The 24248-nt window shown below is 47.2% G+C and overlaps 1 protein-coding gene across 1 annotated transcript in view; it reads left to right on the top strand.

Moving 5' to 3' along the window:
* Positions 1-24248, top strand: part of PTH2R (parathyroid hormone 2 receptor) — a 314768-nt gene that overhangs the window by 217242 nt on the left and 73278 nt on the right. The gene's annotated exons all lie outside the window — the stretch shown is intronic.

Genomic DNA, 24248 nt, shown 5'->3' on the forward strand with positions numbered 1-24248 from the left:
GAACTGTGGGTGGACGATAGATTGCTGGATGCACTTTCTCCCATCCACGACAGGACCTGCTCACACTGCTCATTTTCTAATAAAGGTCTACCGCGTGGACCCCTTAATTGTGAGATGAATGTGGGGACGCCAGAAACGTGCCTCTCTCCTAATCCTGCAGCAGTCGGCTGCGATACACCTGGATCAGGAGCTCGGCCTGTGCCCACACCCTGACTTGGGCCTCCGCGTCCTCGGCCGCGTCCACGTCCTCTAGGCCTACCCCTACCCCTCAGCATGCTGTATTACCAGTAATGCAGAAACAGAACGCTGTAATTAAATGTGCCGCTTATTGGCCTGTGGTTGGAGGCTGACTTCGCTTACGGAACGCCAGGAAATAATTTTGCGCAAGCCTGCTGTAACACTTAGCTGGCTGCGTATGAATTTGGAGAACTACTACACCCAGCAGAGACCCAGAACACTGAGGACAGTCACAGGCAGCCCAAATAGATTTTTTTTTCCCCCAATTTTTTTGCAAAGGCCCACTGCCTATATTCAATCAATATGTCTCCTGTCCCTGCCTAAGCGCTTCTGGCCCTGGAGTATGTCAAAGAACTGCAGAGTGTTGCACTGTGAACTGCAATACAGCGGTGATTTCACAGCCCAGACAGAGCCAGGAAATAATTTTGCGCAAGCCTGCTGTAACACTTAGCTGGCTGCATATGAATTTGGAGAACTACTACACCCAGCAGAGACCCAGAACACTGAGCACAGTGACAGGCAGCCCAAATAGATTTTTTTCCCCAAATTTTTTTGCAAAGGCCCACTGCCTATATTCAATCAATATGTCTTCTGTCCCTGCCTAAGCGCTTCTGGCCCTGGAGTATTACTGCAGGACGCAATGCTCTGCACGGCCGATATACCAAAAAAAAAAAAGTGCAACACTGCAAAAAGCAGCCTCCACAGTACTGCACACGGTTAGATGTGGCCCTAAGAAGGACCGTTGGGGTTCTTGAAGCCTTAAATAACTCCTAACGCTCTCCCTATAGCAGCTCCACCAAGATACCACTTTCCCTCCTCTATGTCAGAACGCATCTGTGGCGAGCCGCGGGAGGGGCCAATTTTTATACTCGGGTGACACCTGATCTCGCCAGCCACTCACTGCAGGGGGGTGGTATAGGGCTTGAACGTCGCAGGGGGAAGTTGTAATGCCTTCCCTGTCTTTCTATTGGCCAGAAAAGCGCGCTAACGTCTCAGAGATGAAAGTGAAAGTAACCCGAACATCGCGTGGTACTCGTCACGAGTAACGAGCATCTCGAACACGCTAATACTCTAACGAGTATCAAGCTCGGACGAGTACGTTCGCTCATCTCTATTTATGACATAATCAATGCTCAGGCCAAATTTCATGTTTCTACGATATCGGGAAGTGAGAGAATTAGTGGCAATGATGGAAATCGAACGATCTATGTGGGGGGGGTGGTAACTTTCGACGACGCTCGCGCGCGCGCCATTTATCGTAGGATAGTTGTACTATGCCTATAATCTTCCCAGGAGTGTACTCAACAACTTCCCAAAGTTTCATGGCGATCGGATGAATGGTGTAGTAGTGCATAAAGGACAGACAGACAGACAGACACACACACGCATACATTCAATTTTATATATATAGATGACTTGCTGTATGGGTTAAATAGTGTGCTTAGAAGGTCTATAAGGTCAGCCAGAGGCTGAATCTCATAAGCCACCAAAGCTGGCAGACCCAGAGTCTACATCCAAGCTTCCGGGTGCCATAGCAACCCATTGGGACCCCACAATCACATCCCGGGGCAGTGGTGTGGGATGGGGGTGTGGCAGCTGCGGGCCACCCCGGGTGCAATCACTGTAGGGGGTGGCAAAAATGTTTCCACATCGGGTACCACTACCTGACCTTGCTACGCCACTGAGCGGAGGGAGGGACGAGCTCGGGGCATGGCAAGGCTTGGGAGAAGGAATCAGGCTGAACTAGGAGGGGATGAGCGGCTCGTCACAGCGGGCAGCACCACTTCTCCCCCGCTGTACAGTTCGAGGACCTTGTGACCGTCTGCAGCTGTGTCCTGCACATGAGCCTGCACTATGGGGACGTGAGCCACTGGATGTGTGGGAGGAGCCCCACCGGTCATCCGAGGAGACACCATTGTTGGGAAGTGATGGCGGGACCATGAAAACTGTCACCAAGTGGAGTCCGTCGCAAATAGTGGATTGGATGAGAGGTCAGAGCGGCGGCGGCTGGAGCGCTGTGTCAGGCCGAGGGGGTAGAAGGACGGAGTCGTGTGGAGGGGGCAATAATATGAGTCTATGAGGGGGCACTAACAGTGCGTGAGGGCTCAGCATTAGGCTTCTTTCACACGAGAGCATAAACGGCGACAGCGTTTTCATGTTTTCACGCCCGTTCTGTTTAAGCGCCTGAATGGGCGTTTTTCTGCGATCACAGCCAGCGTTTTCTCATCCATTCACATGACCGCAAGCATCATTTTTAGCTAAAAAAATACACCAAACCCCAAAAAACCCTCGCTCTGCCAAAATCCTCAGGATGCCTTGCAGTGCCTATATAGAGGCACCTGTAAGCTCTTTGCGACGTTGGACGCTGCAAAAATGCCTCCCCTTCCCTTCTCTTTCCCTGCTCCCATAGGAGTCTATGGGAGCAGCCGGGAATAGCGGGCAAAACATAGTTCCAGAACTATATATGCCGGCCGCGTATATATGTTCTATTTATCGCGCTGCCGGCGTATTTACGCGCCGTATATATTCACCCATGTGAACGGCTGCATTGAAAACCAATGCTTCACATGGGTACCGTAAATGCGCCCCGGAGTGAAAACGTACTGTTTATGCTCTCATGTAAAGGAAGCCTTAGTGTGTGAGGGGGGCAGTAACAGTGTGTGAGGGGGGCAGTAACAGTGTGTGAGGGGGGCAGTAACAGTGTGTGAGGGGGGCAGTAACAGTGTGTGAGGGAGCAGTAACAGTGTGTGAGGGGGGCAGTAACAGTGTGTGAGGTGGGCAGTAACCGTGTGTGAGGGGGGCAGTAACAGTGTGTGAGGGGGGCAGTAACAGTGTGTGAGGGGGGCAGTAACCGTGTGTGAGGGCTCAGTAACAGTGTGTGAGGGAGCAGTAACAGTGTGTGAGGGAGCAGTAACAGTGTGTGAGGTGGGCAGTAACAGTGTGTGAGGGGGGCAGTAACAGTGTGTGAGGGGGGCAGTAACAGTGTGTGAGGGGGGCAGTAACCGTGTGTGAGGGCTCAGTAACAGTGTGTGAGGGAGCAGTAACAGTATGTGAGGGAGCAGTAACAGTGTGTGAGGGGGGCAGTAACAGTGTGTGAGGGAGCAGTAACAGTGTGTGAGGGAGCAGTAACAGTGTGTGAGGTGGGCAGTAACAGTGTGTGAGGGGGGCAGTAACAGTGTGTGAGGGGGGCTGTAACAGTGTGTGAGGGGGGCAGTAACAGTGTGTGAGGGGGGCAGTAACAGTGTGTGAGGGGGGCAGTAACCGTGTGTGAGGGCTCAGTAACAGTGTGTGAGGGCTCAGTAACAGTATGTGAGGGAGCAGTAACAGTGTGTGAGGGGGCAGTAACAGTGTGTGAGGGGGGCAGTAACAGTGTGTGAGGGAGCAGTAACTGTGTGTGAGGGGGCAGTAACAGTGTGTGAGGGGGGCAGTAACAGTATGTGAGGGAGCAGTAACTGTGTGTGAGGGGAGCAGTAACAGTGTGTGAGGGGGCAGTAACAGTGTGTGAGGGGGGCAGTAACAGTGTGTGAGGGAGCAGTAACAGTGTGTGAGGGGGGCAGTAACAGTGTATGAGGGGGGCAGTAACAGTGTGTGAGGGGGGCAGTAACAGTGTGTGAGGGAGCAGTAACAGTGTGTGAGGGGGGCAGTAACAGTGTGTGAGGGGGGCAGTAACAGTGTGTGAGGGGGGCAGTAACAGTGTGTGAGGGAGCAGTAACAGTGTGTGAGGGAGCAGTAACAGTGTGTGAGGGAGCAGTAACAGTGTGTGAGGGAGCAGTAACAGTGTGTGAGGGAGCAGTAACAGTGTGTGAGGGAGCAGTAACAGTGTGTGAGGGAGCAGTAACAGTGTGTGAGGGAGCAGTAACAGTGTGTGAGGGGGGCAGTAACAGTGTGTGAGGGGGGCAGTAACAGTGTGTGAGGGCTCAGTAACAGTGTGTGAGGGAGCAGTAACAGTGTGTGAGGGAGCAGTAACAGTGTGTGAGGGGGGCAGTAACAGTGTGTGAGGGAGCAGTAACAGTGTGTGAGGGAGCAGTAACAGTGTGTGAGGGAGCAGTAACAGTGTGTGAGGGAGCAGTAGCAGTGTGTGAGGGAGCAGTAGCAGTGTGTGAGGGAGCAGTAGCAGTGTGTGAGGGAGCAGTAGCAGTGTGTGAGGGAGCAGTAGCAGTGTGTGAGGGCTCAGCATTAGTGTGTGAGGGAGCAGTGGCAGTGTGTGAGGGAGCAGCAACGGCGTGTAAGAGGGCAGCAGTGGTATCGAGGGGCAGCAATAGTGTATGAGGGGACAGAAGTAGTGTATGAGGGGCCAATAACAGTGTGTGAGCGGGCAGCAATAGTGTGTGAGGGGGCAGCAATGATGTGTGGGGGCAGAAATGGTGTCAGGGGCAGCAGTGAGGGGACAGAAGTAGTGTCTGGCAGTGGCGTAGGAAGGGGGTGCGTCAGGTTGGGCCACCCTGGTTGCTATCACTGACGGGGCGACAAAAAAAATTTCTGCACTGGGTACCACCTCACCTTGCTATACTACTGCCCGGGGTTCCAGTGACAGACAGAGTCCCCTTCCTCTGTCAGCCATCTACATGCCAGGATCGCACTGATTGCAGGGTTAAACACTGGGAATTTGAGGTTTTTTTCGGTCCCCATTGTTAGACCAAGTGCCCAGCTGTCAGCCAACAGCCGTGCACCCTCACCCTTTGCATGGGAGACCTGCCCTGGGTTTCTAATGCATTGCCATTGCAAGACGTATGAGCGGCTGTTGAGGGGTTAAGATAAGTCAGAACAACAGCTGAGGTTTGTGTAGGAGACAGAGGGGTAAAAGATGGTGACTTAGGAGGTCACTGCTCTGGAGTCAGCCTGAGGCCGGTGTCCATGTAATATATCCGGGGCTCAGGCTGAGGGTTTAGTCACACGGGCACCTCGGCGCCATGTTACTGCAGGTAGAAGACGGCCGCACTTCAGGACGGACGTCTCTCTGCAGCGCCGGAGGAAAGAACATGTGACAGGCTTCATTGCCGGTCATGTGTTCTTTCTTCAGCGCTGCGGGGAGTCGTCCGTCTTGAAGTACAGCCGTCTTCTTCCTGCAGTAAGGGCTCTGAGTCTGACTGGAAGGTTCTTATTAATTTGTACTTTACTGTACTGATGTGAGGTCAGCATTTGGTACAAGCAGCATGAATTGCTGACCCCTTCTTGTCAGCTGGTCAGAACATGTCTGACCGCCATCTAATCTGCAGCAACTACAAGAAGCTTCCTGTCCGCAGGGGCCGATATTGCTGCAGAACAATTTTGTCGCCTAGTTTAGTCTACAACATGACGAATTGCTGCAGCTTTGAAGGATAACGCAGCCCAACACTACTAGATGGGGACTAATAAAGGGGACATTCAGGATGTGAGTGTGTGAGTGTGTGAGTGTGTGAGTGTGTGAGTGTGTGAGTGTGTGAGTGTGTGTGGAGGGGAGGGGGGAAGAATACGAGGTGAGGGGGGGGGGTGAAGAGGCACAGGTTTGCAAGGCGAAATTGAATGATTTATGTGCGTCACATCTGTTGTCGTAGAGCTTCATATACTGGGATTTTAAGTTGCAGCAGCAATTATCTTCATCAAATTGTATTGACTTGGTACATAAGAGGGTTAATGAAGAGTAACCTGATGTGCATTATACACACATGAAAGGGGGCAGCCGCCTCGAGCAGTGATGGAATAGCGGCTCGTTAATGGATATTACTGGCTCTATTAAATCGACATTCTGAATATAAGCACTTTCCATAAAAGCTCATCCATATCAAAGTCGTGCGCGGATTATTAAGGAGTCTTGTAGTGCTTTGTCTTGTATGAAGCACATATCTGTTTCAGGGGTCTCCACAAACACAACTAATGTGCAGTTAGGCATTTGGAGATCTAATCATTGGAGCATTACCCTCATAATCACTTGTGCTTTGGGACCTGGAGCCCCTATACGTTAGTGGGGATCATCAGGCTCCTATGTGGTCTGTTTTAATATGGATCCACCAACGCTGTCTGGGCTTGAATGGAGGCCATGACACTAATGTGAAAGGAGTTAAGAATCTAATAATTTTTTATGTAGCGCCAACGGATTCTGTAGTGTTTAACCCCTTAGTGACTAAGCCTGTTTGAGCCTTAATGACCAGGCCAAATTTTGGAAATCTGACATGTCACTTTAACATAGAATAACTCTGTAAATGTTTTGCATATCCAAGTGATTCATTTAGGTGGTTAAAATAGTCCGATATACTTTGTGCATATACCATATATACTCGAGTATAAGCCTAGTTTTTCAGCACATTTTTTTAAGCTGAAAAAGTCCCCCTCGGCTTATACTCGAGTGAGGTAAAAAAAAAAAAAAACAACACAACAGCAAAAAACCCGCAATACTCACCTCCCAGATGGTGTGATGCTGTCACCGGCGCGATGGTCCAATCACAGCGCTTAATTACACAGTGCTGACGGCGGGGGAATTCAAAGCTGGGCAGGGAGATGACAGCAGGGAGAATTCTCAATCAGCTTGCTGCACCGCCGGTGAGTCCATCGTGCCAGGGATACAGACGCCGGCTGGGAGGTGAGTATTGCATTTTTTCTTTACCTGGTATATACTCGAGTATAGCTCGGCTTATACTCAAGTCAATAAGTTTTATCAGCTTTTTGTGGTAAAACTTATTGACTCGGCTTATACTCGGGTCGGCCTATACTCCAGTATATACGGTATATTAAAAGTGCCAATATTGGGAAAATTTTGAAACAATTATTGTTTTTTCACATTTTCAATTGTAATATATCAAATATGTGCAAACATACTGTACAAACTTTTGCTAAGATACATATTTCCATCTGTTTACTTTATTCTGAATGCAGATTTGAAAAACTTTTATGTTTTTTTAACCATTTAGGAGACGTACAAATTTAACATTACTTTTCAGCATTTTGAGGAACACTTTGTTTTCCTGCACTAAGCCAAGATTGCAAAGGTTCATAGGTGTTTGAATGATACCCCCACAAATGACCCCATTTTAAAAACTACTCCCCTTAGTGTATTCACTGAGGGGGGGGGTCATGAATATTTTTACCCCACAGTTTCTTTTCAGGAATTCATTAAATTTAGAGGAGAAAAAGTAAAATTTCATATTTTTGCAAATATGTCATTTCAAATACATATTTTTTTCCTATAGTGCACATGAAAATTAGGATTTACACCCCAAAATGGATACCCCTGTTTGTTCTGTGTTCAGAAACATACCCATTGTGGCCCTAATCTTATGTCTGGATGTACAACGGGCCCAAAATAAAAAGAGTAGTCAGTGTCTTTCAGAACAGAAACTTTGCTTGAAGGCCTTTTAGGCCTTATAGCACACATGTGGAGTTCTTGAGCGGCCAAAACCATAGAGAACCCCCACAAATGACCCCATTTTGAAAACTAGACCCTTAACGAATTTCTCTAGGGGTGTACTGCCCATTTTGACGCCACAGTTTTTATGTTCAAAATGTATTTATTTATTTTGTAGATTGTTAGAATGTCATTAACAACAAGGCCTACAATCCAGGCCAACCTACAGCATTGCATCGATCTTGAGCTTATAAGTAGATACATTAAATAAGATCTTTTCAATAATTGGTTCTTGTGTTCTGTTCTTTTTTGTCAGTTAGCTACATTCTTACGAACCATTTTCAAGAAAAACTACTAAAACTGGTAACTCAGTTAAGTGGTCCAATGCACCTCTAGAAGAGGCACAAGGTGCTTTTGGTCCAAGAGAAAGGAGAGTTAGAAAGATAGAAGATTAATAAAATTTGAGTTTGTGAGGAGAGGTTAGGGAAGAGGGGGGGGGGAGGGGTAAGACCTTCCTGCCTTTTCCCACTATTCCAGCTCGCATTCACTGGTTCCTTTCATAGTTAGGTAGGATGACCCCGTCGGGGGGGGGGGGGGGGGGGGGATCGACCCTGTTTGAGTCCAGTTGAGTAACTCTGCCCCTTCTCTCTGGGAGATCCAGGCACTCCATGTCGCTATATACTTATTGTGCCGCAGTTCATCTCTAGCACCTAGTTCTTCCATGTAACTTATACGATCCATCGTTTCTAGCCACATTAGTCTAGAGGGTGCAAGTGTCGCCTTCCATTTTTTCACGATAACCTGACGTGTTGCAAGTATAAAAAATTTTAGCAATGATTTTTTAACGCTTGATATGGAACCCTGAAACATTGAGAGTAAAGCCACTTCCGGCGTCATCTGAAAGGGTCTCCCCATGACCCATGCATAGAGTGCTCCCACCTCCCGCCAAAGAGGACAGATCAATGGACATGACCACCACATATGTACAAAGGTACCTCTTTCCGATTGGCATCTCCAACATGAGTCCGAGTACTGGGGTAAATTCTGGCAAGTCTCTCGGGTGTTCTGTACCATCTGATCAAGATCTTGTAATTCAATTCTTGTGCTCTACTGGATATATTCAATTTGTGTGTAAGGAAGAACGTTTTTTTCCAGGCCGCCTCCTGGGGTGAGTAGCCCAAATCCTTTGCCCATTCCTTTTCTAATACTATCCCACTCTTCTGTGTGTCCCTTCCCACCATGAATTGGTATAGGTCAGACGTGCTTCCCTTTGTGGCTGAGTTAGGGATATATAAACTTTCAAAGGGCGTTGGGTTGGTCCCTAATAGCTGATTTCCTCCCAGCGATGTTATATAATGGCCTAGCTGCAGATACTGGTACCATGCTCCGGTCTGGGACCTTCTTTCCTCCAAAATCTCTTCTAATGTTTTCATGCTACCCTCCTTAGTCATATCTCTCACCCTGGGGATGTCTACTGATTGCCCCTCTTTCAGCTTATTGACTAGTGGGGAGCCTTTGAAGAATGTTGGGATGTCCTTATTACCCACTAGCGGCGTTAATGGGCCCGGTCTCCTGATCAATCCCGTCTCTGTGGCCCATCCTATCCAGGCTGAGAATATCCCTTCTATGAATGGGGATAGGCCAACGTCTTTGTATTTCCCATTTCCCGGGATCCAAATTAGGCCGGTCACACAGTGGTGGGCTGCTTCCCGCTCCATATTCACCCATCGTTTGTGTGATCTATCTTGTGTTAGCTCTAGTATGCGTCTGGTCAGCGTCACCCTGTAATATAAGGCCATGTTTGGGATCCCCATGCCCCCTTTTTCTTTGTGTCCCGTGAGAGCTCTCCAGTTCCGTCTGGGTCTCCCCGAACCCCAAATAAATCTCATTATCAGTTTCCTGACTCTGTTTAGGAATGTCGCCGGGAGAAATATTGGTAACGTCTGCATGACATACAACAGTCTAGGGAGGACATTCATTTTCACGGAACTTATCCTGCCGAACCAAGTTAGAGGTGCCGTTCGCCACCTGTCAAAGTCTTTTTCAATTTTTGCCAGGAGTGGTTGGTTTTTTAGAAAGACATCTTCTGGCTTTGGTGTGATATTTATACCTAGGTATTTGATTCCTTCCTTCCTTCCATTTGAACGGGAAAGATGCCCGCCAGGCTCTCTCCTCTTGCTCAGGTATGCTGACATTTAGGATTTCTGACTTATTTACATTAACTTTAAAGTTGGAAAGTCGACCAAATTTCCGGAATTCATCAAGTACGTTGGGGAGGGCCACCCTTGGGTTTGATAGATATATTAGAAGGTCGTCAGCGTATAGTGCAATTTTCTGCTCGTTTTTGACTATCTGTACCCCTCTGATGCTGGGATTTGCTCTGAGGGCATTTGCCAATGTCTCCATCACTAGTATATATAGAAAAGGGGACAGTGGGCAGCCCTGTCTCATTCCATTCCCTATTTGTACCTGTTGTGAGAGTTTACCATTAACCCGAATTCTCACCGATGGGTTGTTATATAGTGGAGGATGTATTGAACGTTTCCAGCATCAGAGGGGCCAAAACGATCCATGCAGATCTTATAGAAACGTGGCGAAAGGCCATCTGGGCCTGGACTTTTCCCTATTTTTAGTGAAGTTATTGCTTCTTTCAGTTCCTCAAGGGTGAAATCCTGTTCTAGTGCTTGTGCGTCCTCTCTCGGTATTTGCGTGTGGGTATGTTCGGCCACATATGTGTCCCTATCCCCTTTTAGCTCTCCTACGGATTCCTCGGGCTGTTTCCTGAGGTTGTATAATTCCTGGTAATACCTATGGAAACTCTCGAGGATCTCCGTATTGCTATGGACTATTCCCTTTCCCGGTTTATGCACCTCGAAGACATACGTTTGGGGGGTTCTGGGGTTTAGTGCCCTAGCTAGGCCTTTACCACTTTTGTCCCCGTACTCATAATGCCAACCTTTTGTTTTGTTTCTTTGGCATAGTGAAGCCTGATCTAGAATGCGCAGTATGTTAATTCTAGTTATTGAAATTTCTGCTGCGGTGTCGTCTGAGGGTGTTTTTTTGTTGTTTGTCTCCAGACTATTTAGTTGGGCAAGGAGCCCCTCCAACTTGGCCGTCCTCAGTTTTTCAAGACGTGCCCCATGGGAAATGCAGATTCCTCTGATGACACATTTGAGGGCTTCCCATTTCAATGGGGCTGATGTGGTGTCAGTTTTGTGAACGTCCACGAATGTGTCGATAGCCTGCTGTATATCCCGCAGGCAGGCCCCGTCCTCTAGCAGATTATCATTAAGGCGCCAAGATAGACTCGAATCACCCACCTGACTCCTACGTAGTGAACCCCAGACCGGAGCATGGTCGGACCAGATAAAGGAACCCATGGTTGACGTTGGTGTTCTATCTAACAGTTTATGGGAGATAAATAAGTAGTCTAACCTATGGTAGCTATTGTGTGCTAGAGAGTGAAAACTGAAGTCCTTCTCTCCTGGGTGCAGGACCCTCCACAGATCTATCAGTTTGAGGTTGGTTAGTTCTGACCTGATTTTGTGTAGTGCTGATGGGGAGATCCTCGACTTACCCCCGGAGGTGTCTCTGGTTGGATCCATTGCCAGATTAAAGTCTCCACCGAGAATGATAGGAGATCCACCCGCAAAGTTCGCCAAGGCTCCCAGCACTTGAACTCCAAAACGTTTCTGCTCCTGGTTTGGAAAATAAACATTCGCCAATGTTAGAATTTGATTGTCTACTTGGATTTTTAGAAATATGGTTCTCCCCTTTTTGTCTATCTCCATTTCTAGTAGTTTATGGGGTAAACGTTTATGAATCGCTATGGATGTGCCACCCGCCTTCTTATCTGGGTGTGGACTATGATACCATGTCGTGTAGTGTCTATATTTACAGTTAGGTATTTTTGATTCCTGGAAATGCGTCTCCTGGAAGAAGACGATCAGGGTCCCCTTTCGGTGCAGGCGGTCCCCGATCTGTCCTCTTTTGGAGGGCCCATTCAAACCCCAGGCGTTGAAAGTACAAAAGGTAATGTTAGTCATCTTATATCAAGTGGGAGGTGGATATTTGAGGCCGGAAGGTCAAGGGTGGACAGGTCAGTATAGGGAGGGGGAGAAGGTAAAGAGTTTAGGCATGAGTGGGCTATGCCCTAGTGAGAGAGAAAAAGAATTAGTAAGTAAAGGCCCAAAAGGCAGGGCCTTACGCAGTGTACAGCAGCTGCGTGTGTAGTCAGGGGGAACTCCTGGTCAGTAAGAACCAGTGTTCGCATAAAATGCGAATGGTCGCCCTGTGTGAGGGACGCGGAGGCACCGGTCAGGACAGGCTTGCCCCCCCCCCCCCCCGCGCGTCCCCCCCACAACACGACTGCTTTCGGGTTGCTACCGGCCCCTGTCTGGGGCCTTGGATTAAAGCACTGGAGGCACGAATCAATATAACAAGAACAGTGCTAATAACAACTATAAAATCTATTTTCAAACGCAGGTGAGTTTAGGTCATACCCCGCCCGTATGTGAGGCAGAATGTCCGCTCTGAATTAAACAGGGTGGGTTCCCGTGTGTTTCTGGGGGTCAACAGAGATCCGCTGTTGGTCAGTCTCTTATGTCGACTCTCGATGGGGTTTAAGTTTCGTAGCGGGGTAGTTCCTCTGAGGTTCCAAGTGTTTCGTCAGGGAAGCATGTATTTGGCTTTAAGGAGACAATTGTCTTTCCGCGATGTACTGAGGAAAGTTCGGGTAATTTTGGGTGAGGGTTTCTCTCGTCGTGTTCTGGATCGCACTGTCTGCCATTGTTCTTGGCCTGTGGGGGCTAGGACTGTGGGTGCTGTGGGCCAGTCGGGTATTGCCACCATAGGCAGTTGGAGAGTACCTAAGAAGTTGGGGAGGTCACCGGCTGATCGGAACACTGCTGTTTTCCCGTCTTTGTTGGCAGTTAGTGAGAAAGGGAATCCCCATCTGTATGGGATCCCCTTGGCTTTCAGGGTTGTCAGCAGGGGTCTGAGGGCTCCTCTCATTTGTAGTGTATGGCGTGCAAGGTCTTATAGGAGGATGATAGGCTTTCCCTCATGTTGTAGATCTCCCTTCTCTCTGGCCTTTCGTAAGATCGCATATTTATCTCTGAAAAAATGTATTCTGCAAATAATGTCCCTTGGTCTATTTGGATCCGTTGCTCGAGGGCCCTGTGGATTCGATCAATTTCAATGCGTTCTTCCGTTTTACGGTTTAGTAACTGTTGGAAGAAGGACTGAGCCCACGTTTCGAGGTGTTGCCCCTCCACTTCCTCCGGTAGGCCTCGGATTCGTAAGTTATTCCCCCTATTTCTATTTTCTAGGTCATCTAAATGCATTACGATGCCAGATATTTGGTCTGCCTGCGCCTGGATTGCTTGCCTATGCGTTTCTAAGATGGCTGCTGTGTCTTCCTGTACTTCCTCCACTTGTAGTATGCGATGACCCAGATGTTGCATATCCTGATGGATGCTTTCTAAGGCTTTCTTATTAGATGCTTCTAATCTCTGAAAAAATTGGTCGAGGTCGGTTTTTGTGGGGATGTCCATTATGCGGCTCCTCCAAGCCTCCTCATTTATTTTGTGTGGGGAGCCCCTTCCTTCCTTATGTGATGGGCTGCTTGCTAGGCTTGATGTTTGTGAGGGAGACCAGTGGGGACTACAACCCCCACCAGCTATGGGTGTCTGGGCTGTGTGCAGTGGAGAGCTGTGCTGTTTGCAGGGGCTGCTGCTGGGAGTACTCTCTGCACCCTCCGGTGTTCGGTCTCCCTCCTTCTGGACTTGTTTTCTCCCTCTGTATGGCTAGGAGCTTCCTTCCCCCGTTGGTGAGCTTGTGCCTGGCTTGTTTCGGCTGCTTTTCCTCTCCTCCAGTCCTCCGGTGTGCTGAGCCGGCTCAGCGCCGTCCTGGAGCTCCTGTGACTCGGGTCCCGCGGGACCCGGCGCCATCTTGCCTCCGCCGGCGGTCTCTCCGCCGCCGCCGAGAAAACGCTCCAGGGTGCCTCCAGGGCTCATTGGGGTGCAGGACTGTGAGCGCGGGAGCTTCTTCTTGCTCATGGGACGTCGGGCGTTCACCTTCTGCGGCTCAATGGTGCCTCTGAGCGCTGTTTAAGGTGAGGGACGCGGGAGCTCGCCTGAGAAGCGACCTATCCCGCCATCTGCTAGCCACGCCTCCATCGACGCCACAGTTTTTAAATGAATTCAAGCAAAGCAAGAGGAAAAAAATTGGGATTTTCATTTTTTTGGCAATTCTGTCATTTTTAAAACAGCTTTTTTTGTACAGCACACATATGAATGAAGACTTGCACCACAAAATGGATACTCCTGTTTGTGCTGTTTTCAGAAACATACCCATTGTGGCCCTAATCTTATGTCTCGATGCACAACAGGGCCCAAAATGAAAGGAGTAGTCGGTGGCTTTTAGAACAAACTTTGCTTGAAGGCCTTTTAGGCCCCATAGCACACTTGCAGAGTTCTTGAGCGGCCAAAACTATAAAGGACCCCAACAAATGACCCCATTTTGAAAACTAGACGCCTTAACGAATTTATCCAGGGGTGTACTGCGTATTTTAACACTACAATTTTTGAATAAATCTAAGCAAAGCCGTAGGGAAAAAATTATGATTTTCATTTTTAGGGCAATTGTGTCAATTTAAAAACAGCTTTTTTTTATACAGCACACATATGAATGAAGACTTTCACCCCTAAATGGATACCCCTGTTTGTGCCATATTCAGAAACATACCCATTGTGGCCCCAATCTGCTGACAGGACACATGGCTAGGCCTATAATGGAGGGAACACCTGTTGGATTGCAGGGCACAACTGAATAAATTCTAGGCCTCATTGCCCATTTATAGAGTCATAGAGTGGCCAAAATGATAAGGAACCCCCTCAAATGACCCCATTTTAAAAACTAGACCCCTAAACGAATTCATGAAGGGGTGTACTGCATATTTTAACCCCACAGTATTTGAATAAATCTAAGCAAAGCAGAAGGAAAAAATTACGATTTTCATTTTTTTGGCAATTTTGTAAATTGAAAAAGTTTTTTTGTCCCGTGTACATAGGAATAAAGACCTTCACCCCAAAATGTATAGCTCCGTTTGTCCCGTGTTCAGAAACATACCCATTGTGGCCCTCATCTACTTACAGGACACATGGCTAGGCCTATAATGGAGGGAACACCCGTTGGATTGCAGGGCACAACTGAATAAATCCCAGGCTCCATTGCTCACTTCTATGGAATAAAAATTGACTCCCTAAAAATAACCCCCCCTCTGCGCCCTTTCTGGCATTCCCCAAATCTTAGATAAAAGTAATAATGTGAAATGTGTGGCATTTTCGAAGACAGGGGTAATCACGGGGGCCTGTTTGGGATGGAATGGGTACATGGGCCATAAAACTGGATATCCTCCCTCCTCTTTTTGGAGGATATTTCGTGACCTCAGTGGTGGGTATGGGGTGTAAAAAGTGGTGCTCTGTGAGGTTTCATAAGCTTGCTGAGGTGCGGCGGTCTCACACAGAAGGCGCTCAACAAGCTGCTCCTGGAACTGCAGGAAGGTGAACGTTCCCCGGGCTTCTTGTAAATTACGTATTACAGGTAGCGGTCTGAATAACGCCGGGCTCACACGGCCGTATGTGGAATCCGCTTGTGGAGGCCCGCAGCAGAGCCCAGCTGTGAGCCCTGCGTACGGCCGTGTAATGTACTGCGCATAACTGCATACACCTTTCTTGTTTGTATTTCCCGCACCGTCGCTTAGCGATGACGGGGGAACCCGCAGCCCATACACCATTTTATTTGCATATGGGCTACGAGTATTTCCACGACCACGGAGCACAATGGGCTCTATGTTGCGGATATCCGCAGTAAAATAGAACCTGCTGCATTCTCTTTTCTGTGAGTGGATTACGTAATTCCGACCCGCTAATGTGAGTGGAGTTGTGTAATCCAATGCGATTGATCTACATATTACTGCGGATCAGAGGCATGCAGAATCCGTAATTCCTATCCCGTCATGTGAGACCGGCCAAAGGTAGATCGTTACCTTTTTATCATGTGACCGGGGACTGCAGAACGAGGTCACTGCTCCAGGCTCTCGGCGACTATTGATCGCTGAGAGCAAGAAGATTTTAAGTTTCCTGGGCTCCCCGCTCCTGCGCATGTGTCCGGCGGTCACATGTGAAGAATCCGGGAAGGTTCACAGAGGCCTCCGGTATAAAGTTTCATCTCCTCTCACTGATCGCATCGGTGAGGGGAGATGAAACTTCAATTTTTTTTTTAACTTTTACATGATCACCATCATCCATTGGATAACGGCGAACACGTGACCAGGAACCACTCACCACGGCCCCCTGTGAAATCTCCAGGGTCTTGGCTCAGTTTTGTAGCCAAGAACAGGGAGAATTTAAATGATCCTGGCAATCCACGGCTTTTGTGCATGTGTCCGCCATTTTGGCAACGGACGTGTGCTCAGAAGCTGGGGTAAGGTCTGCGGATAAATCCATGGGGGGAGATGAAACACAAGCTTTTTAAACTTTATTTTTACTTTTTTAAACTTTTTTTTTTTACTTTAAATGATCACTGTCACCCATTGGATAACAGTGATCACATCCCTGGTGACATCTCTCTGCTCCTGGCTACACATGGTAACCAGGAGCAGAGGGATTTTGAATTTCCCAGGGCTCGAGCCCCTCTGTGCACGTGCCCAATGATTGATGTCGGGCACGCATGCCCAGACGAGGACTTCAGGTCCTGGAACACCAGGACATCGCAGAGGACCCGGGGTGAGCATTTTCACCACCCCTTATGGATCCGATTTATGAGGGGAGGTGAAACTTTCACTTTTTTAAACTTTTTCGTGATCGCCCCTATCCATTGGATAGCGGCGATCATGGCCCGGGGTCTCTAGTGACATCTCCTGGTTCCCGGCTACCTTCAGGAGCCGGGAGCCAGGAGATTTAAAATTTGCCGGGGCTCCCGGCCTTCTGCACATGCGCGTGACGTCATCCGTCTGGCGCGCATGCGCAAAAGAGCAGCGGCGGGTCCGGGAGGACCAGGTCAGTGGGGGACAACGCGGAGGACGTGGGTGAGTAATTTTAGCTGCCCCCATGGATATGATCCACGAGGGCAGCTGAATCTTTAACTTTTTTAAAACTTATTTGCACTTTAATGCGATCGGCGCTATCCATTGGATAGCGCCGATCGCATTGCGGGGGGGGGGGGGGCGACTGCCCGCAGCTCGGGATGAGAGCTCCATGCTGTCAGTGCCCGCAGGTAGCCGACAGCATGGAGCTCTCATCCATAGCGCCGATCGCATTAAAGTGCAAATAAGTTTTAAAAAAGTTAAAGATTCAGCTGCCCTCATGGATCATATCCATGGGGGCAGCTAAAATTACTCACCCACGTCCTCCGACATGGAGCTGTCACATCCATAGCCCACGTGGCTTTAATCCCTGCAGGACACGTTTTTATGTCCTCAGGGAATAAAGCCCACTTGGGCAAGACGTAAAAACACTATGGGCTGGTCACTAAGGGGTTAACACTTCAGAGAACCCATGTACAGCCGAAACCAGACAATAAAGAATAACAAGCTGATTCACATAAAAGAGGTGAGGGTCCTGCGCACAAAAGCTTATGCAGCGCCCGAGGAGCGGGCCCACAGCTGAGGAGATAGTGGGGGTAGCACGGGACCCGACCAAGTTACTGCTGGGGGAGTTTGACAGGGAAAACCCAATGCATGGCTTACGTCAAAGTCCCTTGTCACTCGTGACGCCACCGTTCCGTCCTCTACGGTGAATACAAACGTTGAAATAACCTTCTGAGCCAAGCCGGGAATGGTGGGTAGAGCTCGTTTACTTAAATAAATGATGAACAGTTCACAAACATTGCATCAGCCAGCAGGACACTGGTGTAAACAAATTAGTGGTGTGACAGGGAGGATTCACAGGATGGCAGACAAATCCACAGTCCCAGTTATCTGTGGTGTTCTGCTCCCGGCAACTCTCTTTACTCTCTCTCTCCAGCTCTCTACTGGTACATACGGTTAGAAGTCACATTCAGTGCTGTCTCTCTCTCTCTCTTCTCCATCTTAGCACTAAGGAGGCCTGGGTGAATTAGTCTTTCCTTTTTCCTCTTTTCCTTCATAGCGTCCTTGCAACTACATATATATATAATACGTTCACGTGACACACAACAAGATACATTCTTCAGACATAACTCAGACGTTAACCCTTTCAGTGATGAAGAGGTGCAATACACATCAAATGCACACACATTGAAGACACTGACAATACAGTGACACGAGACAAACACATGCATACTTATCTCCCGTTAACTCTGGCCCACTACACTTACACTCCATTCTTAAAGGTGGTTAAGCCGATCATCCAGGCAGTATCTATATATGCACATATGTGGGGCACAGTTGGATGCAAGGGTTGTGGGTATACTGTCAATAATAAGTATCAATTTCTAAGGAATAAGATAGAAAAGGGTGTAAAAGAAAAATAATTGGATTATGGTTAAGCAATCAGCCTAAAGGACGTGTTTCCGGAGCATACCTAATGTTATGGGCATTGGGAATTAATCTGATTGTCTAGGGTAATAGATTAAGCACACCCTCAGAAGGAGGAGCTGAGCAGCCTATATAAAACAGAGCCGATCAATCAAGCACATATAGCCCTGACCTACCATCCAGGCCATAGGCTCTATCTCTCTGATCATTTATCCTGGTCTGCTACTCTATACTGGCTACCTAATGGTTTATTAGGAATAACGCTATCTGGTGCTATACTGTACAGCTTGCCGCAGGTAGTATCAATCCATATCTGGAAGCTATATATTTGATACTAAACTGCAGATAGCACTATTTAAAACTAGCTCCATACTAGACTACCTAGTGATCTATTAGGATTAATGGTGCTATTCCGCACAGCTTGCTGCAGATAGTCTTGATCCATATTTGGAAGCTATATATTTAATACTAGATTCTGCAGACTGTATTATTCAGAACTAGTTTCTAATTTGGGTAGATTACTCTGCATGATATACTGCAGAGAGTATTCCTCCATAAGTGGAAGTCCTATATCCGGACAAGTGATTCCACAGAGGACATTCTTCCATACATGGAAGCTTCTTCGTCTATCTAGAACAAGCTCTGATCTGACCGATTCTTTATGTATCAAATGAATCGGAATTAGTGGCCCGTCCATATATTATCTAGTTCTGCTGCAGACCTAATATCTGGGAATGCAATGGACATAGTTACTTGTATTCAGTAGCCTGTTAGGATAACACACTTATCCTAACCATCCATCATTGAGATTGATTTTGGGAACTTCTGATTTAGTATAGAAAATCAATCTAGTATTCCAAACAGATATTTACAATCTAAAGCTCATTGGGTTCCTGATGATCCGCTGACATCTAGCGGTGAAACGCGTTGAAGTAAAAAAAAACGCACAGTGAGCTGATCATTGTTTAATAATATCTGGAAAGTAAATCAATATTGTCCATAAACATCTGAGCCTTGCCTCAACATTTCTCCCACAATTTTAGCGAAAATACAAAACGTAAAGTCTTAATCACTGCTAAAAAGTTTAAAATCTAGATTCAGCCGGGATGTTTGATTTACCCCCCAAATAGTAACAATTGTCTGCATTTCTGTATCTAAATCTATATACGTGCCTGGTTTACAAACAATTTGGGCCGTATATATCCAAGCCTATAGATATAGGACATACCGTATATACTTGAGTATTAGCCGACCTGAGTATATGCCGAGTCAATAAGTTTCACCACAAAAAACTGGGAAAAAATATTGACTTGAGTATAAGCCAAGCTATACTCCAGTATATACCGGGTAAAGAAAAAAATAGTTACCTCCCGTCTGTGTCCTCGGCGCGATGGTCTCATCGCTGTGTAAGTAAGAGCTGTGATTGGATCGAGCACCAGCCAGTCAAGGACATTCAGTGATGTCATCCACTGAATGGCTGTGAATGATCGAGCGCCGGCTGTGATTGGCTGACGCTCAATCCTATAACAGCGGTTACCTACACAGCGCTGACGGCGGGGGAATTCAAAGCTGAGCAGGGAGATGACAACGGGGAGAATTCTCAAGCAGGGGGGCTTTTTTAGCATTAAAAAAATGTGCTGAAAAACTAGGCTTATACTCGAGTATATATGGTACTTTTAATATATAGATATATATCCTTTGATGCAAACTATTGTATGAGGAATTCTATGTTCTAGATTTGTGTTTGTTATGTATGTTTGTCGTTTTTTGTCCAGGACTCCGTATCCGTTTGTTTCCTGGATTACTTCCTGGTGTGCCCTGTATGTTGATCTTTTAAGGAATTATTTAATAAAAATGTAAACATTTTTAACTTTGTCTAAACTGTGAAGGGGATTGTCCAGGGTAGCACATTCCAGAGTACTAGTACAACACGAGAAAAGTCTTGCGGACGGGAGTGGGAGGTGCGGGTATGAAGGATGTTAGTCTTAGATTATTGACAGTATGCAGAACATTAGTAAGGTGGAAGGCCAAGGTAAGGGGGTAGATATAGGGTGCTGCTGGATTTATGTACTGAGATTTGGTTCTGGGGCTTTATTTATATTATGAGTTTGGTTCTAAAGCTGTATTTATGTTAAAAGCTCTATTCTGCTACTATGTTTATGTTACATTGGATCTGGTGCTGCATTTTTGTACTGAGATTAGTTTAAGTACTGTATTTATGTCTGAGGCTGGTTCAGGCACTAATTTATGAGATTGAATCTTGGGCTGTAGATAGGTACTTAGTAGAGATAAGCGAGCATGCTCATTTAACCCCTTGAGTGGCACGCCCGGAAATTCTCCGTGGCTTGCTGCACGGACCATGCAGTTAAACCCCGGAAGGCTTCCGTGGACAGCTCCAGTGCTGAAATGTACTGAGCACTGAGATGTCCGCTGAATTTCTGGGGTTTTTACTGCATGGGGAGTAAAAGGGACTCCCTGCAGGAAGTAAATAATCCCCTCGCACAGCTGTCACAGTTGTGACAGCTGTGGGATGGGACCGCATAGCACTCCTATTGATTTCAATGGAGCCGCCGCTGCCGGCAGCCCCGTTGAAGGCAATAGGAAGCTGGCTGACCCACAGTGATTTTCTGGGAAGGACTTAAAATATAAGCCCTTCCCATAAAATCATTTCTATCAAGTGTAAAGAATAAAATAAAATATATACTTACCGCTCTGTGCTGCCGGGGCTCAGGCACGTGTCTCCGCTCAGATCCCGGTACTGTCATCATGATCTTTCAGCTGGAGAACATAATCAAACTGCTGGGAGGGGACCGCATAGCACTCCTATTGACTTCAATGCAGCCGCTCTGTGCTGCCGGGGCTCAGGCGCGTGTCTCCGCTCACGTCCCTGTACTGTCATCATGCTCCTTCTTGAATTCTATGAATAGACCGAGCGCTGCGTGTGATTGGCTGAGCGCTACGCGGTCCCATCCCGGCAGTTTGATTATGTTCTTTCAGCAGGCAGGGATTTTAAATCCCCGCCAGCTGAAAGATCATGATGACAGTACCGGGATCTGAGCGGAGACACGCGCCTGAGCCCCGGCAGCACAGAGCGGTAAGTCTGTATTTTATTTTATTTTCCAAAATTGTTATAATCTATTCTTTCTTTGCAAAAAAATATTGCAAAGCGATTGTTCTGTTCCTAAATAAATACTTGCGTGAGAAAATTGCATTGTTGACTTATTTAAAAAACCTGCCCTCTGAGGCACGACATGGTAACAGTAAACCTGCCACTCAAGGGGTTAAAGGGGTTGTCCCGCGGCAGCAAGTGGGTCTATACACTTCTGTATGGCTCATAATTAATGCACAATGTACATTACAAAGTGCATTAATTATGAGCCATACAGAAGTTATTCACTTACCTGTTCCGTTGCTGGCGTCCCCGTCTCCATGGTGCCGTCTAATCTTCAGCGTCTAATCGCCCGATTAGACGGGCTTGCGCAGTCCGGTCTTCTCCCTTCTGAATGGGGCCGCTCGTGCCGGAGAGATGCTCCTCGTAGCTCCAATCAGGAGGCTGGAATCGGCAATGGACCGCACAGAAGACCTGCGGTCCACCGAGGGTGAAGATCCCGGCGGCCATCTTCACAAGGTAAGTAAGAAGTCACCGGAGCGCGGGGATTCGGGTAAGTACTACCCGTTTTTTTTTTTTTTATCCTTGCATCGGGTTTGTCTCGCGCCGAACGGGGGGGGGGGGCTATTGAAAAAAAAAAAACCCCGTTTCGGCGCGGGACAACCCCTTTAAGGCTGATGCTTGATCGAGCATCGGTCTAGTTGAGTAACTGATTACTCGACCGAGCGGGGGGGGGGGGGGGGCGGCGGAGAAAACGGAGAGGGGCCGGGGTGGGGGGGAGAGATCTCTCACTCTGCCCACTGCTCCCACCTGCATGGTGCTCAGTCGAGTAATCAGTTACTCGACAAGACCGATGCTCGATCGAGCATCAGCCTTAAACGAGCATGCTCGCTTATCTCTAGTACTGAGGTTGGTTCTGGTGCTGTACCTTCATTCCTGCCAGAGCTTGGTTGTGGGGCTGTACTGAGGTTTGTTCTGGGGCTATATTTATGTTATGAGCTTGGTTCTCGAATTGTGTCTCTGTACTGAGGTTGGTTCTGGAACTGTATTTTATGTACTGAGGTTGGTTCTGGTGCTGTATTTATAGGAAACCTGTCATCAGGCTACATCTTTCTCAAACTGAGTTACAGTGCTTATAGTTTATGATGTGCAGTCCAGGGAGCCTCTTTTCATACTCACCCAGTCAACCTTTCCAACAGTGTTGACCAGCAAAGTCAGCAGACTCACAGCAGTCCTGACTGTTTTCAGAAGGCTATTAGCATGCACCTCCCATAGAGATGAATGAGAATGCATGCAAACTTCCTTCTGCAGAGTCATGCTGGCTTTGCCGGGGGACACTGCAGGAACAGAGAGACCAGGTCAGTATGAGAGACAGGTCCCCAAACTCCACATCACCTCAACTATAAGCACCATAACTTAATTTATGGTGCTTATAGTTGATGAAAGGTTCCCTTTATGTTATGAGCTTGATTCTGGTGCTTTATTTAGGTTATGAGCCTGGTTCTGGTGCTATATCTATGTACTCAGGTTGCTTCATGTTGTATTTATGTTATGACCTTGGCTGTGTTACAGTATTTATCCATTTAGCAACATATATCACACAGAATGGCATTCCCAACCAACATTTTTTATTTATTTAGGTATCTCCATACCTTTATTAAATCTATATAACTCGGTACATATATAACTTATCCCATGGGGACAAATTTGGTGGGAAGGGGGGATAGACAGCCCCACTACCCCTGGGGGGAGGGGGAGTGGGAAATGTCGGAATCGCACTTAAGCAGATAGTATTTGAGGAGGAGGTCGTCTGTGTTAGATAAGACTGTGAAATAAAAACTAATATATTACACAGATCTCCAGCTCCTCAGATAATAGTATCTTACACAAACAACCTCCTCCTCTGCTCCAACTACCACACAGCTTCTCACCAGCACTGAGCCACTATGTACCCCCCTGAAATGAGCCCAGCGCCCACTCTTATGAAAGCTGGCCAAAAGCAAATCTGTGTTGCCCAAAGCAACCAATCGCAGCAGAGCTTTCATTTTACCAGTATAACAAGTGAAAGGTGAGCTGTGATTGGTTGCTATTGGCAACAAAAATTACAGGGGAAGTTGGTGAGTTTTGAATTTTTAATTATGCCAGTATTACACAGACCTCCAACTCCTCAGATAATATCTTACACAATCAACTTACTCATCCTCAAATACTAATATTACACAGACGACCTCCTCTTCATATACCAATATATTACACAGACGACCTCATCTTCATATACTAAGATATTACACAGACGTCCTCCTCATGCAGTAAGATATTAAACAGACGACCTCCTCATATACCAATATATTACACAGACGACCCCCTCCTCATGCAGTAAGATATTACACAGACGACCTCCTCATATACCAATATATTACACAGACGACCCCCTCCTCATGCAGTAAGATATTACACAGACGACCTCCTCTTCATATACCAATATATTACACAGACGTCCTCCTCATGCAGTAAGATATTACACAGACGACCTCCTCATATACCAATATATTACACAGACGACCCCCTCCTCATGCAGTAAGATATTACACAGACGACCTCCTCTTCATATACCAATATATTACACAGACGTCCTCCTCATGCAGTAAGATATTACACAGACGACCTCCTTCTCCTCATATACTAATGTATTAAATCAGTACACACACATTTAAATTCTTTTCATGTCTAAAAATAAAATTCACTGTCAACGCCGGGGAATCAGCTAGTATATAATAAAACTTTTCATTAAGAAAAATTCTGCATAGGGTGCCATCTAACTTCAGGACGGCACTGCCAAGTAGTAATGAGTTGATGAAGTGTGATTAGAATGGGATCAGTAACGCAGGCAGTAGGTCCAGAAGATGAGAGGAACGTAGAGGCTTCTGTCACTGGGTCAAATGCTGAGAGTGAACCAAAGAAAGTGCAGGAGGGAAGGTGACCGATGCTACTTGTGGGTAAGAGACAATTGCATGCTGGATGTGGTCAATTTTAGCACTTGGTCAACCTTTTAGCCTCTTCAGGCA

Source organism: Eleutherodactylus coqui, chromosome 8 (genome assembly GCF_035609145.1).
Source record: "Eleutherodactylus coqui strain aEleCoq1 chromosome 8, aEleCoq1.hap1, whole genome shotgun sequence".
Lineage (NCBI taxonomy): Eukaryota > Metazoa > Chordata > Amphibia > Anura > Eleutherodactylidae > Eleutherodactylus > Eleutherodactylus coqui.